Source organism: Urocitellus parryii, unplaced genomic scaffold (genome assembly GCF_045843805.1).
Source record: "Urocitellus parryii isolate mUroPar1 unplaced genomic scaffold, mUroPar1.hap1 Scaffold_40, whole genome shotgun sequence".
NCBI classification, from domain to species: domain Eukaryota; kingdom Metazoa; phylum Chordata; class Mammalia; order Rodentia; family Sciuridae; genus Urocitellus; species Urocitellus parryii.
Window position 1 is genome coordinate 429733 of NW_027553586.1, and position 14458 is coordinate 444190.

At 45.6% G+C, this 14458-nt stretch overlaps 1 pseudogene; it reads left to right on the forward strand.

Annotated features, from left to right (window-relative positions):
• Nucleotides 1–11971: 11971 nt before the first annotated feature.
• On the forward strand, nucleotides 11972–13548 carry LOC144252290 (BUB3-interacting and GLEBS motif-containing protein ZNF207-like; annotated as a pseudogene).
• Nucleotides 13549–14458: the final 910 nt, after the last annotated feature.

A 14458-nucleotide genomic window follows, 5' to 3' on the forward strand; every position in this document is an offset into this window, starting at 1 on the left:
CCTTCCAGCACCTCAGAGGGCCCCGCAGGGATTGGTTGCTGCCAGCTCCCATCTCTATCTGTGCCCTCAGCTCACACAGCACACGCTTCACTGATGTACGCCACCAGGGAGGCCCCCAGCCAGGGCACAGAGGTGGGGTCCCTCCTTGAGGAGTTCTGAGTCCTGATGGTGTCCCTGACTTCCCTGCCTGGCTAGGGCACTCCTCCCGGCCTCCCCTTCTGTCTCCAGTCTTCTCTGCCATGGGGTGGGGCAGGGGCACCTGTGCAGAGGTCTGAGCCAGTGGATTTCTGGCAAATTTAAGTCACTGTTTCATGTCCTGTGGCTCCTGGGAATGAGGCATTAAAAAGTATTTGTGGTAAGTACTGCTTAAAAATTGGGGAATAAATACCTCGGAAACGTCTCCCTGACTGGGTGGGCCCCAAGGCCTGCACTGGATGGGTGCCATTGCTCTTCTGCCACAACGTGTTCACAGTGACTGCCGTTATGGCTGAAAGGTTCCTTTGGTAAGAACATGTTGAGATCCCTTGAAAAATGCCTTTCTTTTTTGTTTGGATTCAGCAGATCACTTCACAGTTAATGTGTTTTTCTTGATGTGGAGATGACTGTCCAGTATATCTCTTAATTTTTTTCTCAAGTACTTGGCTGCATTTTCACACATCTGGGAAAGGAAATCTCTCTCTTTGTCCTTCAGTGGAGTCCTGCCCCACTGTGTGTCAGATACACATGCTTAGCGGATGTCTATATTTTGAATAATTGTTTTAAGTAATCTTTTTTCCTTCTGAGTTGCAAAGTGATCAGGGTATTTTAAATAGAAACCAGGTTATTTTAGGTATTCTTGACCTACTCGGCTTTCCAAAAATAAATGTGATGACGACTGTATCCCAGAGGGTTCATTTGAAGGAGTTGCCTTATGAAGATTCAAACTTCTAAAACTTTATTTTTAGAAAAGTTGGGAAAAAACAATATAAAGGGCTTGCCCAGGAGTTTTATTTTCTTGATTATGAGGAAGCTTGGTTTTTGTAAAACTTCTTCTAAGAGAAATGGTTTGTTTTCATAGTTACCTGACTTTTTTTTATACCTTGCTCTTCATAAGTGAAAATGAATCTAATCATGAAAGCCAGCAGGTCACTGAGAGATGGAGTCCACAGAAAGTGGACGAGCGGGAGGTCTCCCGGGAGCAGGCGTGGTTTCTGCGCACTGTGCAGCTAAGGAGGGGAGGGCAGGGGAGGACAGGGGAGGGGAGCATATGCATCAGAAGCTGTGGGTGCCCCTCTGTAGAGAGCTGTCCCTTGGCCATGGCCTTGCACCATGGCCTGACCCTACACTCTTTAGCCACAGTTTGGTGTAGGATTTCCTCTGTGAGATATGTTAGGGTTTACAGGTCAAGCACGTCTTACCTGAAACACTCGGATCAGAAGTATTTCTGACTTTTTCAGATTTTGAAATAGTTACATATACTTCATGAAATATCTTGGGGATGAATCCTAACAAAATTCATGTATGTTTCTTTTTTTTATGTATGTTTCTTAAACACCTTATGTACCAGAAGGTCATCTTGTTAATCAGTTCTCCATTAGCTGTACAGATGCCTGAGACAGTCAACTCATAAAAAGGAAAGTTTTATTTTGGCTTATAGTTTTGGTCCATGATTGACTAGTGTTATGGCTCTGGGCCTGTGGGAAGGCAGCACATCATGGTGACACTGCATGCACCATGGCCTCAGAGTGGATAAAAAATGTGCCCCCACTTACCAGAACACCTCCCACTAGGCCCACATCTTCCAGTAGCCCCAAGCTGAGAACAGTCCATGAAAACAGGGCCTTGGGGAGCCACTCCAGATCCAGGTGGTAGCAGTTTTCTACAGTGATTCTGCATGTCTGCATTTTTACTGCAACCTGTCATGTGTGGAATTTTCTACTTGTGGTGTCATGTCAGTGTTCAAAAAGTTTCAGATTTCGGGGGCATTTTGGATTTTTGGATGAGGGATGCTTGACCTCTGTTATTGTTATCATTTTGCAATATTTTGGCTCTTGTTCCTATTACAGCTTTGAGATAGGCTGGACACAGGCATTCTGAGCTTTAAGTATTAAGGGACTCCCCCAACCCCAAGATTAACTGACAGAAACTCTAGGCTCAATGTTTGGAGCTGCAGGTGTGTATCCTTGTTCTTTGCCTAGGTGACAGCGTGGGTGGTTGCACCACAAAGGAAGAGGCTGCCTTAGTAGCCAGGGAACATTCAGAGTGCTCAGGTGGTTCAGCTGGAAGCCAGTGCCTGATGTGTCCGTCTTTGCGGTGGTGTCCTTGACTGTTAGCCTGCAGTTAATACTCGCTAGCCTCAGTGCTGCCTGGGGGCTCATGGACCATAGGAACAGTTTGTTCCACTCGGCGTGTCCCCATTTTGCTGACCTTGGATTACCATATAGTGGAGAAGAGATAACCCAGTAGTTTGAAGTTTATGGAGGCCTATCTTCTTCTTTTTTTAAAATTTTATATATATATATACACACACACACACACACACACACACACACACATACATACATACACATACACATACATATGAGTTGTAGTTGGACACAATACCTTTATTTTATTTACTTATTTTTATGTGGTGCTGAGGATCGAACCCAGTGCCTCTCACATGCCCGGCAAGCGCTCTACTGCTGAGCCACAACACCAGCCCGAGGCCTATCTTCTTAACGTTCCTGCTCGTATTATTGTTTTTCAGAGACGTGACTGGAGTGGGGGTCTCGCTGCTGGCCGAGCACAGTGACCCTGTAGATGCTGCTATTGCGATGTGGAGAGAGCAGATGCTTGAGGGATGCAGGGATCCCTGCAGAGCTGTGCACAGTGGAGACCCCGAATGGGAAGCAATAGGGCCAGCCGGCTGGCAACAGGGCAGGCCCAAAATCGGTTACTTCCATATGGCTACGTCCTGTTCAGTCTTAGAAAATGCTGAGAATTGGTAATAAAAGGAAAGCACTTGTACGGTATTTTAAGTCAAAAGCAGGATATAGAATTGAATACACTATCACTTCAAGTAGAGATGAAAGTCATGCAGAGAAGACTGGAATGAAGTCGACCAAAAGTTGGTAATATTTTTTTTTCTGAGTGTGGGATTAAATTTTTTTTTACTTTTTATATAATTTTAGTTTGTTTCTAAGTGTTCTGTGGTACCTAGTCCTTAATAAGCAGGAAAAAAATGTTTTAAAAATCACTTCTTTTTTACTGCAGACTCTGAGGTGGACAGCAGGGCTCTTGGCAATGTCAGGAGGTGGGTTGGCTCCCACGTGTTCTCAAGGATCAGGGTGTGGGGTTCACTTAATAAAAGATCCATTGTGTGCAGGCATGGCTGATTTCCATGTTAGTGCTGGAATTTTAAATGTAAAATGTAGATTAAAATTTGCTATTCTTCCATGTATCTGGGATTATCTCTTTTACTCAGGAACCAGCAAGTAGTTTATATTATTTTAAATTATGCTCATTCGTTCAGACTATAGTTAGGCAGCTTATCTTTTAAAATACTTTAATGTGCCTTTGGAAACTATTTTATTGGCTATATCAGCTAGTGGATCCACTCATTAAGAGATTGGAGAATTACATTAATTAATAGCTTTATTAATTAATAGATCAGATAATTACTAAAGAACCAAAAGGCTTCAGTTGGCACAGTCAGCCAGCAAGTGAGTCCTGCCGTTCCAAGACCGTGAAACCCTCCAGCCCCAGACCTTAACCTCGGCCACCCTGGCCACGAAGACCAAGATCTTCTGCCAGCCCCTGTGCTAGCCTAACTTAACACTGAGCTTCAGAACAATTCTCATAACTACTGCTGTTGATTGGACTTTGCAATAGCAATTTTGGATGTGTTGGCGCATTTCACCTCTCCACACTTCCACGTGGCAGGTGTTATTGTGCTCTTTTTATAGAAGAAAAAGCAGCCTCCAGGAGGCCTGGATAATTTGTCCCAGTTGCTCAGCTGGCTGGGGACAACCCTAGGCAGCACCTCCAGGAATTCTTTTTGCCAGGGGGCTGCTTCCTTATGCAGGTGTCTTAGCAATAGAACTCAAAATTAGCATGAATCAAATCAAACCAAATAGTTAAGAAATGAATAGCTGCATGGCTGGAAATAAGACTTTTATCCACCAAGATTTAATTTTATTTGCAAAGTATTTCCAATATAATAGACCACATTCAGCACGCCCTTGTGTAGAAATATTATGCTATGGTCTCTCCCCAGGCTTTATTAGGTAGTTACAACTAACAAATTCAATACTTGGGGATATTCACCCTCATGGAATCAATGAATAATTAACTTAGTTCTTTATCCTGGTTAACCAATTTCAGGGAGCAAATGGCCTTTTCTATCTCTCTCGTCTATGCATGTTCTCTATATCTTTCTCCTCACAAAATGGTGAATTACAGGGGGAGAATTTCTCTCCTTTAGCTAGAAGACCCTGTTTCTTTCACTTTCTCAATAGTTGCCCTGCCAGGCTTAGTAGGTTTTTTGCACTGTTTATAGAAAACATTGAGTATGTTCCTAACTCTTCGGAGGTCAAGATTGTTCTTAAACTTTGTAACACGAAAATGTTCAAATGTACACAGAAGCGGGACAGCACCTCTGCCTGCCTCCTCAGGGACTCCCTCCACTGCTCTCCGTGGTGGGTCACCTAAAAGCAAACCCAAGACCAGTGTCACTTGATTCACAGCACGTCAGTATGTCTCTCCAGGCTACAAGGACTCTCCCCTAAGTCTGTAAATTACTGATCCTAGTAACCGTTAAACACTGACAGTTCCTTTACATCCTCTAATATCAAGTCAGCCTTCATGTTCCCTAATTACCTGATCCATTCCTTTAACAGCAGATTTTTAAATTTTGTTTAATATGAGATGCATTTCACTTATCGTATTGGTTTTTAATATTCACAGAAATCTTGATATCACCCAGGTAGGACCCCGCCCTCCTCCACAGTCATTTCCAGTGGCTCCTCTCGTAGCTTGCAGCCACACCATTGTCCCTGTGGGTCCTCCCATTCTCCAGGGGTCTTCTGTAAACAGGATCCTACAGTGTGAGGGCTGTCACCACTGTCTTCCCTCACTTAACATAACCCTTCCAAGGTGCATCCATGTTGTAACATATCTATTACATATTTATTCACTTTTATTTTTTTCAGTGCTTACTAGGCTAGCACTCTACCACTGAGCTATATCCCCAGCCCCCATCGTTCCTTTTTATTGCTGAATAATATTTCTACTAAATGCAACATTTTGTTTATCCTTGCATCAGTTGATGGACATTTAGGTTGTTAACAAATGACATGAATTCAATTCATTAGTGTCTATTTTCCACATATTTTTTATTATATTGAATTTTTAATGTTACAGCATTCTTGCACAACTATACCCACCCCTCAGAATTCAGATTAAAAAATGGTACAATGGAGAGCCTCATCCACCTGTTGATCAATATATTAAAACTCAACTTATGCATTTAGATCATTTAAATTTTGGGGGAAGGAGGTACCAGGAATTGAACCTAGGGGCCTTCAATCACTGAGCCACATCCCCAGATCTTTTTAGTATTTTACTTTAGTATTTTACGGGGTCTCACAGAATTGCTTAGGGCTTCACTAAGTTGCTGAGTCTGGCTTTGAACTTGCAATTCTCCTTCCTCAGCCTCCTGAGCTGTTGGGATCACCATGCAAAGCTCATTTAAAAATATATATTTTTTAATGATGTAAGAAGCCAGGCATGGTGGCACATAACTGTAATTCCAGCAGCTCAGGAAGCTGAGGCAGGACAATCACCAGGTTGAGGCTCTAAGCAACTTATGGAGACCCTGACTCAAAATAAAAAATAATTAGGGCTGGGCTGTGACTGAGTGGTAAAGTGCCTCTGGGTTCAATCCCTGGTACCAATAAATAAATAAGAGTTAGGGGTTCAAGCCTGCTTTACATCTTCAGGTTTGTGGGGCAGTGAGCACCAGGTACCCTCCTCTGTGCTTTGCCCTGTTCACAAGGGCGTGTCCAGAGGCCTGCAGGGCAGTGCTGGGAGTTTCTAGAGCTGCCTAGAGCTCCACATGGGGTTGGGACATGGCTTACTCAGCCAGTGTCGTATGGTCTTACTTACAAATAGCTCTGCCGTGCTTGGCCTTGTGCAGAGGGTGTTTTATATTTTGGCCAGGACGGCTTTAGGATAGATTCCTAGAAGTGGGGTTGCTGGGCGGGAGGACAAATGCTTCTGTGATTTTGCTAGGTCCTGGTGGAGGTGACGACAGGAATCTTCCCTAGCACTCAGCAATCATCTATTTTGTTGTGCAATTTAGCAAAACCAGGTTGCCTTCTCCTATTCCAAACATGGACATCTTTTAGATTTTGAAATAGATATTTAGGAATTCTTCCTTTCTTTTCTTTTCTTTTTTGGCAGTACTAGAGATGGAACCAAGGGCCTTATGCATGCTAGGCAAGTGCTCTACCATTGAACTTCCTTCCCAGCTCTTTTTATTTTATTTATATCCTCTGCCTCAGCCTCCCAAGTACTGGGGATTACAGATGTGGCCCACCTGGCCTAGTGATAATTAGGGATTCCTGATGCTTAATGGTCAAATGTACTAAATTAAACTTCAGATTTCCACATATAATCATAGACAAAATAATATTTTGTATAATTACATTTATTTCTCAATCTAATGGGAAGTTGTAGGTACCAGATATTATACACAGAGTTATGAATATCATGTAAGGTAAAGGGATTGGTTGATCTTTAGATTGATACTTAATCCCATAATAATATGCTTTAGTAGGTTTGACTAGCTTATACTGGAAATTCTGTATTTACAGCAACTGCGATTTTGAAAATATATCATCATGATTAGTACCTCTTGAAATCTAGATATCCCAAAACTCCCATTAAGAAAGATGAGAGGAGAAATGTCACTCCCGGCTCGGGGAGTGTTTCCGTTGCTGCCATCCTGGACATGCTTTAGTTAGAGCCAGAGATCTTTCAGTCTCCTAACTCGAGTGCGACTGCAGGGAATTTGACCCCGGGTGGTTGGTGACACTGTCGGTCAGCGTGGGGCGCATCAGGAAACCACTGGCCACACATGCTCTGCCTCTTGCTCTGGCTGCTGTCCCTCAGGCCTCTCAGACCTGACAGTCTGCCAGCGGGAAGGGATGCAGCATGCTCAACTGCAAGCCTCAGATGTCACTTGACAGAGGCTTTTCTCACCTGTGAAGGGGCATGGACTGCAGAGCAGGAAATTCCCTAAGCAACATTTAGATGGAAGCCTTTCCCCTGTAGGCAAGGAAAGCAGGGCCCAGGGGGCCTCACCTGTGGTCACACTGCCAGTGGGAGACATAGCAGGCACCAGCACCCTGGTTCCTGACCTTACACCTGAGTCCCCTCCCTGCTCTGCCACCTGCCTCCCTTTGCCTGGCATCAAAGGGAGCACTTCTCTGAAAGTGATTGGCCACGGCTGCTCCAGTGAAGTCCCTGCTGTCCTCGTGGTCCAGGCGGAACCTGTTCAGTGGAAGCTCCATCAACCAGCTTTGCACTGCTGTGCCAAATGCTACTGGTGACCTGCTTACAGGAGGAAAGGTTTACTTTGCTCCTGGTTTCAGAGGTTTCAGTCCACGGTCACTTGGCCCATTGCCTTGGGCTGTGGTGAGGCAGAGCATCACAGAGTGAGCACGTGCTGCAGGGAGCTGCTCACCTCAAGGTGGCTCAAGGTGGTCGGCAGGCAAAGAGAGAGCAAAAAGAGGTCAGGTCACAATGTCCTTGTAAGGGGATGCCCCCAGTGACCTGCTTCCTTCTGCTGCTGGACCCCACCTTCCAAAGGTCCCACCTCCCTCAGCACCACAGGCTGTGACCAGGCCCTCAGCAGTGGGCTCCTAAGTCTGTGCTGTCTGGAGGGCAGCTGCCCTTCCTTCCCCTAAGGGAGAATGCGAAGGGCTTCAGAGCCTGAGGCTTTTGTGATTTGGTGACAGAAAAGGAGCCTGGAGAGACATCACGTGCAGAATCAGGGTTCAGTGCACTGTTGGAGCTGGGGTGATGCTGGTGTGGGAGAGGCCAGTGGTGTCACACGTGGGGAGTGTGGCTGGAAGTGATCTTGCCAGTGCAGGAGCTTCCCAGCCTCATCCCAAGGGTGCTCCCTGGCCCTCCCTCCCTTCTCCCTCTATCCTTCCCTGATTTCTCAGCCCAGCTCCAGTAGTTCTGTCTACTTCTGATGCTACTCTGGTAGATTTTAAGGTAAAATTTCTTATACGCCGTGCAGTGTGCACTTAGTTTTCATTACACAGGCTTTTAAAATCCTATTTCTGCTTTAGGGAGAAGGGCAATGCTAGGTTATTATGAGGCTGAATTTGAACTATAATTCAAGAAGGAACGAGCAGCCAGGTGTGGAGGAGCACGCCTTCAAGCCCAGCCCTCGGGGGGCGGGGGGGAGGGCAGGCCAGCCTTCCTTCTCCTGAGACCTGGTTGTAAAGTGGGAGTCAGGCCAGGCCTCAGTGCTGGTCAGGAGACGCGGTGTGCTCCACGCTGCTGACCCTGCCCAGCTCCAGGCGCTTGGGGACTGTTGTCGTTCCAGCGGTTGCATTTTGCCTGGACTGACCACCTGTAGCAGGTGTAGCAGCAGGCTCCCCAGGGCCCAGGAGTGTGGGAGGCCATCCTCGCATGTGATTTGAGTTACCTCCCTGGCTGGGAGAGAGGCGCTTAGACACAGCCGTGTCAGAGCCTTTCCCACCCTGTCCCAGGTACGAGGGCTTGTCCGTGCAGAGGCATGCCTGGCCACAGCCCCGAAGACCCAATAGCTGGCCCTGACCTTGGGATGCTGCCCCCCTTAACCTTCATTGGATGGGATTTTCCCTGGAATTTTTTGTTCCCCAATAAAAGCTCACTCCCTGGCATGCACTCCCTCTCTCGCTAGTCTCTTCTGTAAACCTCTCCACCGCATTAGGTGGCTGGAGGCGGGAGCTAGGAGAAGCCGTCCCGGAGCTGGGAATAAAAGTAAATGAGAGTCTGCCTCTTTAATTTAAAACTCACTAGCAATTTTTTATGCATCGAACCTTCTTTTATGAAGCTCGCACTGGTTGCCTGGCAGACAGGAGTGTTGCTGGGGTGTTCTGACCAGAGCTGTAAGGAGACTGGATTGGACAGAAGCAGATGGCGGGAGATGTGCTGGTGCTGGAAGGCTGAGAGGGGAGACTCAGAGAGAGCAACAGTGGGGACAAAAACAACTGTGCCACCAAAGCCCACTTATTCTCTGGGCCCAAATCAAGGTGTCAGCAGGTAGTTCCTTCTGTACTCCAAGGGAGCACTGCTCCACGGCTCCACTAGCTTCTGGTGGCTCCTGAAGTCTTCAGCGCTCCTCAGCTGGAGACACATCATGCTGGTCCCTGCCTCTTCACACAGCCTTCCCCTGGGCGTCCACACATGGCCTTCTTGCAAGGGAACTCTCACTGTGTTTAGGGACCACTCAATCCAATGGTTTCATCTGGCTCCCTACCTTGATAACACCTGCAAAGGCCTAGTTTCCAAATACAGCCATATTCTGAGGTTCCCAGTGGATGCAAATTTGGTATATCCAAATTAGGAGCTCAGTATGTATATTCATATATATATATATATATATATATATATATATATATATATATATATAATTTTTTAGTTGTAGATGGACACAATACCTTTATTTGTTTTTATGTGGTGCTGAGGATCGAACCCAGGGCCTCCCATGTGCTAGGCAAGCGCTCTACTGCTGAGCTATAACTCTGGCCACTGTGTATTCTTAAAGAATGGATGAGACTGAAAGGTGGGTAGGGCCGAGAGAGGAGGCTGAGATGAGGCGGACAGCAGGAAGGAGAGCAGATGTGAGAGAGACTGAATTCTTGGATGGGAGCCACGACGTGTCTACTGAGGAGGGCATTAAAATAACAAGGGAGTATGTCCCTCTACCTCAGCACTAGAAGGTATTTTAAAATTGGAATTTTGTGTGGAATTGTCATGGGTAGTTTGGAGACCTAAATTTAAGGCAGATTTAATTTTGTGATTAACAAGTAAATCATGCTAGTGTTTTGAAATGAACTTTTATTGTAGAATAGCTTATATTTACTGAAGGGTTGCAGGGGCAGGCAGTCCCCTGGACCCTGTGCCAGTGACCTTCTTGCTCACGATTCTCTGGGGCCGCTGTTGGTACAGTGTTAACGAAAGCCCATTCTCTGTCAGATTCCTCACTGCCCCTGCCCTTGCTGTGTCCCAGGAACCCATCCATCCAGGACACCATGTTGCTTAGTCATCTGTCTCCCAAGGCCCTGCTAGACTGACGGGCCCCCTGTTTTGATGACTGGGCAGTTTGGGGGAATTCTGGTCAGGGGGTCCCTTGGCCTTCAGTGTAGGGGGCTGCCTTCTGCACTCCTGGTTAGCCTCGGGTTGTGGTTTCAGGCAGGAAGACCATGGCGAGTGTCACTCTCTTCCCATATCCTGCCGGGGTACAGGTCCTGGGCATGACTCACCTCTGCCCGTATTGACCACCTTGTGAGGGGTCAGGCTTTCCCTGCTCCACCTTGTGTCCTATTTGGAAGGAAGTCACTGGGCCACCCACACTGAAGGAGTGGGAGTTGACCCCTGCCTTCTGGAGGGAGTACCTATAAAAGTCAAGAACATGGACATTGTCATTCTGCCTGGGGGTGTCCCCGTTTATTTATTCATGCAACCATTTATTTATTTGATTTTATTTTTTGGGCGGGGTGAGTGCAGTCATTTATTTTTCAGTCTGTGCTTATGAATACCTACACTGCGCTTTGGTTACAATCCAGCGCTCTGTTCCAGCTTTGGCCACTGGGAACTTTCAGTTGGCTCCTGTATCCCTTTGGCCTGCCCCCTCAATCCCGGGTTTGGGAGTTCTCTGTCACTGAGTGTTTCTCTCCTTATCTCCCCCTTGCCTATCTGTCACTCATCTCCACCAGTGAGAGACCCTGCTCTTACCATCACCACTGCCTCCCAGGGCTGGTCACCACCAGCACACCGTGCTCTGCACAGTTCCTCTGTCTTTGTCTTCCAGTCTCTTCTGACCTCCAGAGTTTCCAGGTGGTCACTTCCCCTCACCCTGCTCATCGGGGTTGTGGCATGCATTTGCAGTAGGGTTGGACTGTAGGTGTGGCAGAACACTTGCCTAGCCTCCAGGAGGTCCTGGGTTCAATCCTCAGTGCTCGTAATGCAGGTACATTCTTGTTTGCAATCTGCATTCCGTCACAGGTCCCTATCTTCACGTTGGATTTTACTTGGTTACATCCAGTTCCACTCTTGGTGGGTCTCTGGGTTTTCACAAGGAGTGGTGCATATATCCACCACCACAGCATCACAGAATAACCTAGAACGTCTCCTGCTCGACCCCACACCAGCCTCAGCCAATGTGCCCTTCCAGAATGTCATGTGAATGGAATGACACAAACTCCCAGCGTGGCTCACTCAGCCACGCTATTGGTACCTTGGATTGTCCCTTTTAAATCCCAAGTCATGTCCACTCTGTGACGAGAGCACTTTGTTTCTCTGTTTACCTGTCTAGGGGAATCTTGATTGCTTCCAGTTTATGACAGTCACAAATGAAGCTGCTCTTTGTTTAAAATGCCAAAATTCAGACCAAAGAAAGATTTTTACAGATTCAAGAGAGAAGCACCAAGTCATTGGCAAAAGGTAACACATCTGGATAACTCAAAGGGCCAGAAGGACACGCAATAATATATTTCAAGCATTAAAACAGAAATACTATAGTGGCACCTCCTCATACACAAATGCATCTTCATTAAGCTTCTCCACAGACCCTCACCATAATTGTTCTTGTTTACAATGTATCAGGAAAGATCTCTACAAAATGGCTCAAATGTGGTTACACTACCTATTTCTTTTTGATCTGCTCTGACTTGCAGAAACTAAATCTACCCCTGGGTTTCTTGTGGGACGAGGTGGTGGCCATTGGGTCAGAAAAGTGAGCAATTTATTTCCTCCTTTTCCTGCTTTTTTCTCCTCCCTTTAATTTTCCGAAAGGACACAGCTATGGGTCGCAAGAAGAAGAATTAGCTGAAGCCGTGGTGCTGGTATTGTAATAGAGATTTGATGATGAGAAGATCCTTATACAGCACAAAAAGGCAAAGCATTTTAAATGCCATATATGTCATAAGAAATTGTATACAGGACCTGGCTTAGCTATTCATTGCATGCAGGTTCATAAAGAGACAATAGATGCTGTAAGGAATGCAATACCTGGGAGAACATACATAGAGTTGGAAATATACGGTATGGAAGGTATTCTAGAAAAAGATATGGATGAAAGATGACAACTTCTTGAACAGAAAACACAAGAGAGTAAAAAAAAAGAGGCAACAGGATGATTCTGATGAGTATGATGATGATGACTCTGCAGCCTCAACTTCATTTCAACCACAGTCTGTTCAACCTCAGCAAGGTTATATCCCTCCAATGGCTCAGCCAGGACTGCCACCAGTTCCAGGATCACCAGGAATGCCTCCAGGCAAGCCTCCACTGATGCCAGGTGTTCCTCCTCTGATGCCAGGTATGCCACCAGTTATGCCAGGCATGCCACCTGGATTGCATCATCAGAGAAAATACACCCAGTCAATTTGTGGTGAAAACATAATGATGCCAATGGGTGGAATGATGCCACCTGAACCAGGAATACCACCTCTTATGCCTGGTATGCCACCAGGTATGCCCCCCCCCGTTCCCTGTCCTGGAATTCCTCCAATGACTCAAGCACAGGCTGTGTCAGCACCAGGTATTCTTAATAGGCCACCTGCACCAACAACAACAGTACCTGCTCCACAGCCTCCAGTAACTAAGCCTCTTTTCCCCAGTGCTGGACAGATGGGGACACCTGTAACAAGCTCAAGTATAGCTTCATCCAATTCATAAAGTCTTTCTGCATCTTCTAAAGCTCTGTTTCCTAGCACAGCACAAGCTCAGGCAGCTGTGCAAGGACCTGTTGGTACAGATATCAAGCCCTTAAATAGCACCCCTGCAAAAACTACAGAACCCCCAAAGTCTACATTCCCTGGTTATACACAGTCTACAGCTTCAACCACTAGGGCAACTAATAGTACTGCAGCAAAACCAGCAGCTTCAATAACAAGTAAGCTTGCTACACCTACAACCACCAGTACAACCAGTAAGTTGATCCATCCAGATGAGGATTTATCACTGGAAGAGAGAAGGGCACAGTTACATAATTATCAGCATAATCTTCCTCGATTAGGACAGGCCCCAATCAGTAATCCACCAGTTGGACCAATTGGAGGTATGATGCCACCACAGCCAGGCATCCCACAGCAGCAAGGAATGAGACCCCCAATGCCACCTCATGGTCAGTATGGTGGTCATCATCAAGGCATGCCAGGTTACCTTCCTGGTGCTATGCCACCATATGGGCAGGGACCACCAATGGTACCCACTAACCAAGGTGGGCCTCCTCAACCTCCAATGGGAATGAGACCTCCTGTAATGTTGCAAGGTGTGCTGTTTATATAGCCGAGCTTCCGTCAATAAGGCTTCATTGTGACTTTAACAAACATTATCTTCCCACATACCAGGAAGTATTGTAAATTTATTTCACATAGGAAAAATTATTTGGAATAATAAAGCAGGAACTTTTCCTGAGGTTGCAATTTATACTGTATGGCTTCTTTTTCATGTTTCGTCTAGGTTTTTAGAAGTGAAGTATAGTAAATTTGGATTGTTAAATTGTGAAGGCGCTGGAATTACATGAACATACCACCTTAATAAAGGCAAGTTCTGTAAGCTTACATTGCTATTTGTAAAGTTATGCATTCACAGCATTTCAGATGCTGTTGGACTTCATGTCCCCAACCTAGTTTGGTGAGGGCTGTTTCCAAGTACCTGTACATTGGAAGTCTGAATGTGTAACAATACTTAATGTATTTAGAGTTCCTCATGTTGCAGGGTTTAAGAAATCTGACCCACGAAGGTCATGTGACTTTTCTGTACTGTTAAACTTCATTGTAATAAAGAGAGAAGAAAGTATGCCTTTTTATTTATAACCCAGCTGTGGACCACTGCCTGAAAGGTTTGTACAGATGCATGCCACAGTAGATGTCCACATAATAAAATTCATAGTTATCAATGCAGTTTTGATACATTATTGAATTCTGTCCTTTGAATAGTAGATTGTTTCTTAGCTGCATGGTTTAAACTGATCAGTTTATATAGAATTGTATGTTGATATTTCCATTAAATATACATATTAATTATTATGCAATAGGTTTGAAATCTTCATATTGTCACCTTTCCACACCCTTGGGTGTCATCAGATCTCATAGATATTTAAAATATATAAGCCTTAATAGTTCTTCCATGAGCTATTTAGAGCCTACTGCCAGACCGATTAATTTCATGCTGATTATTTTTGAGATTTCAGTACTGCATGGACCTCAGA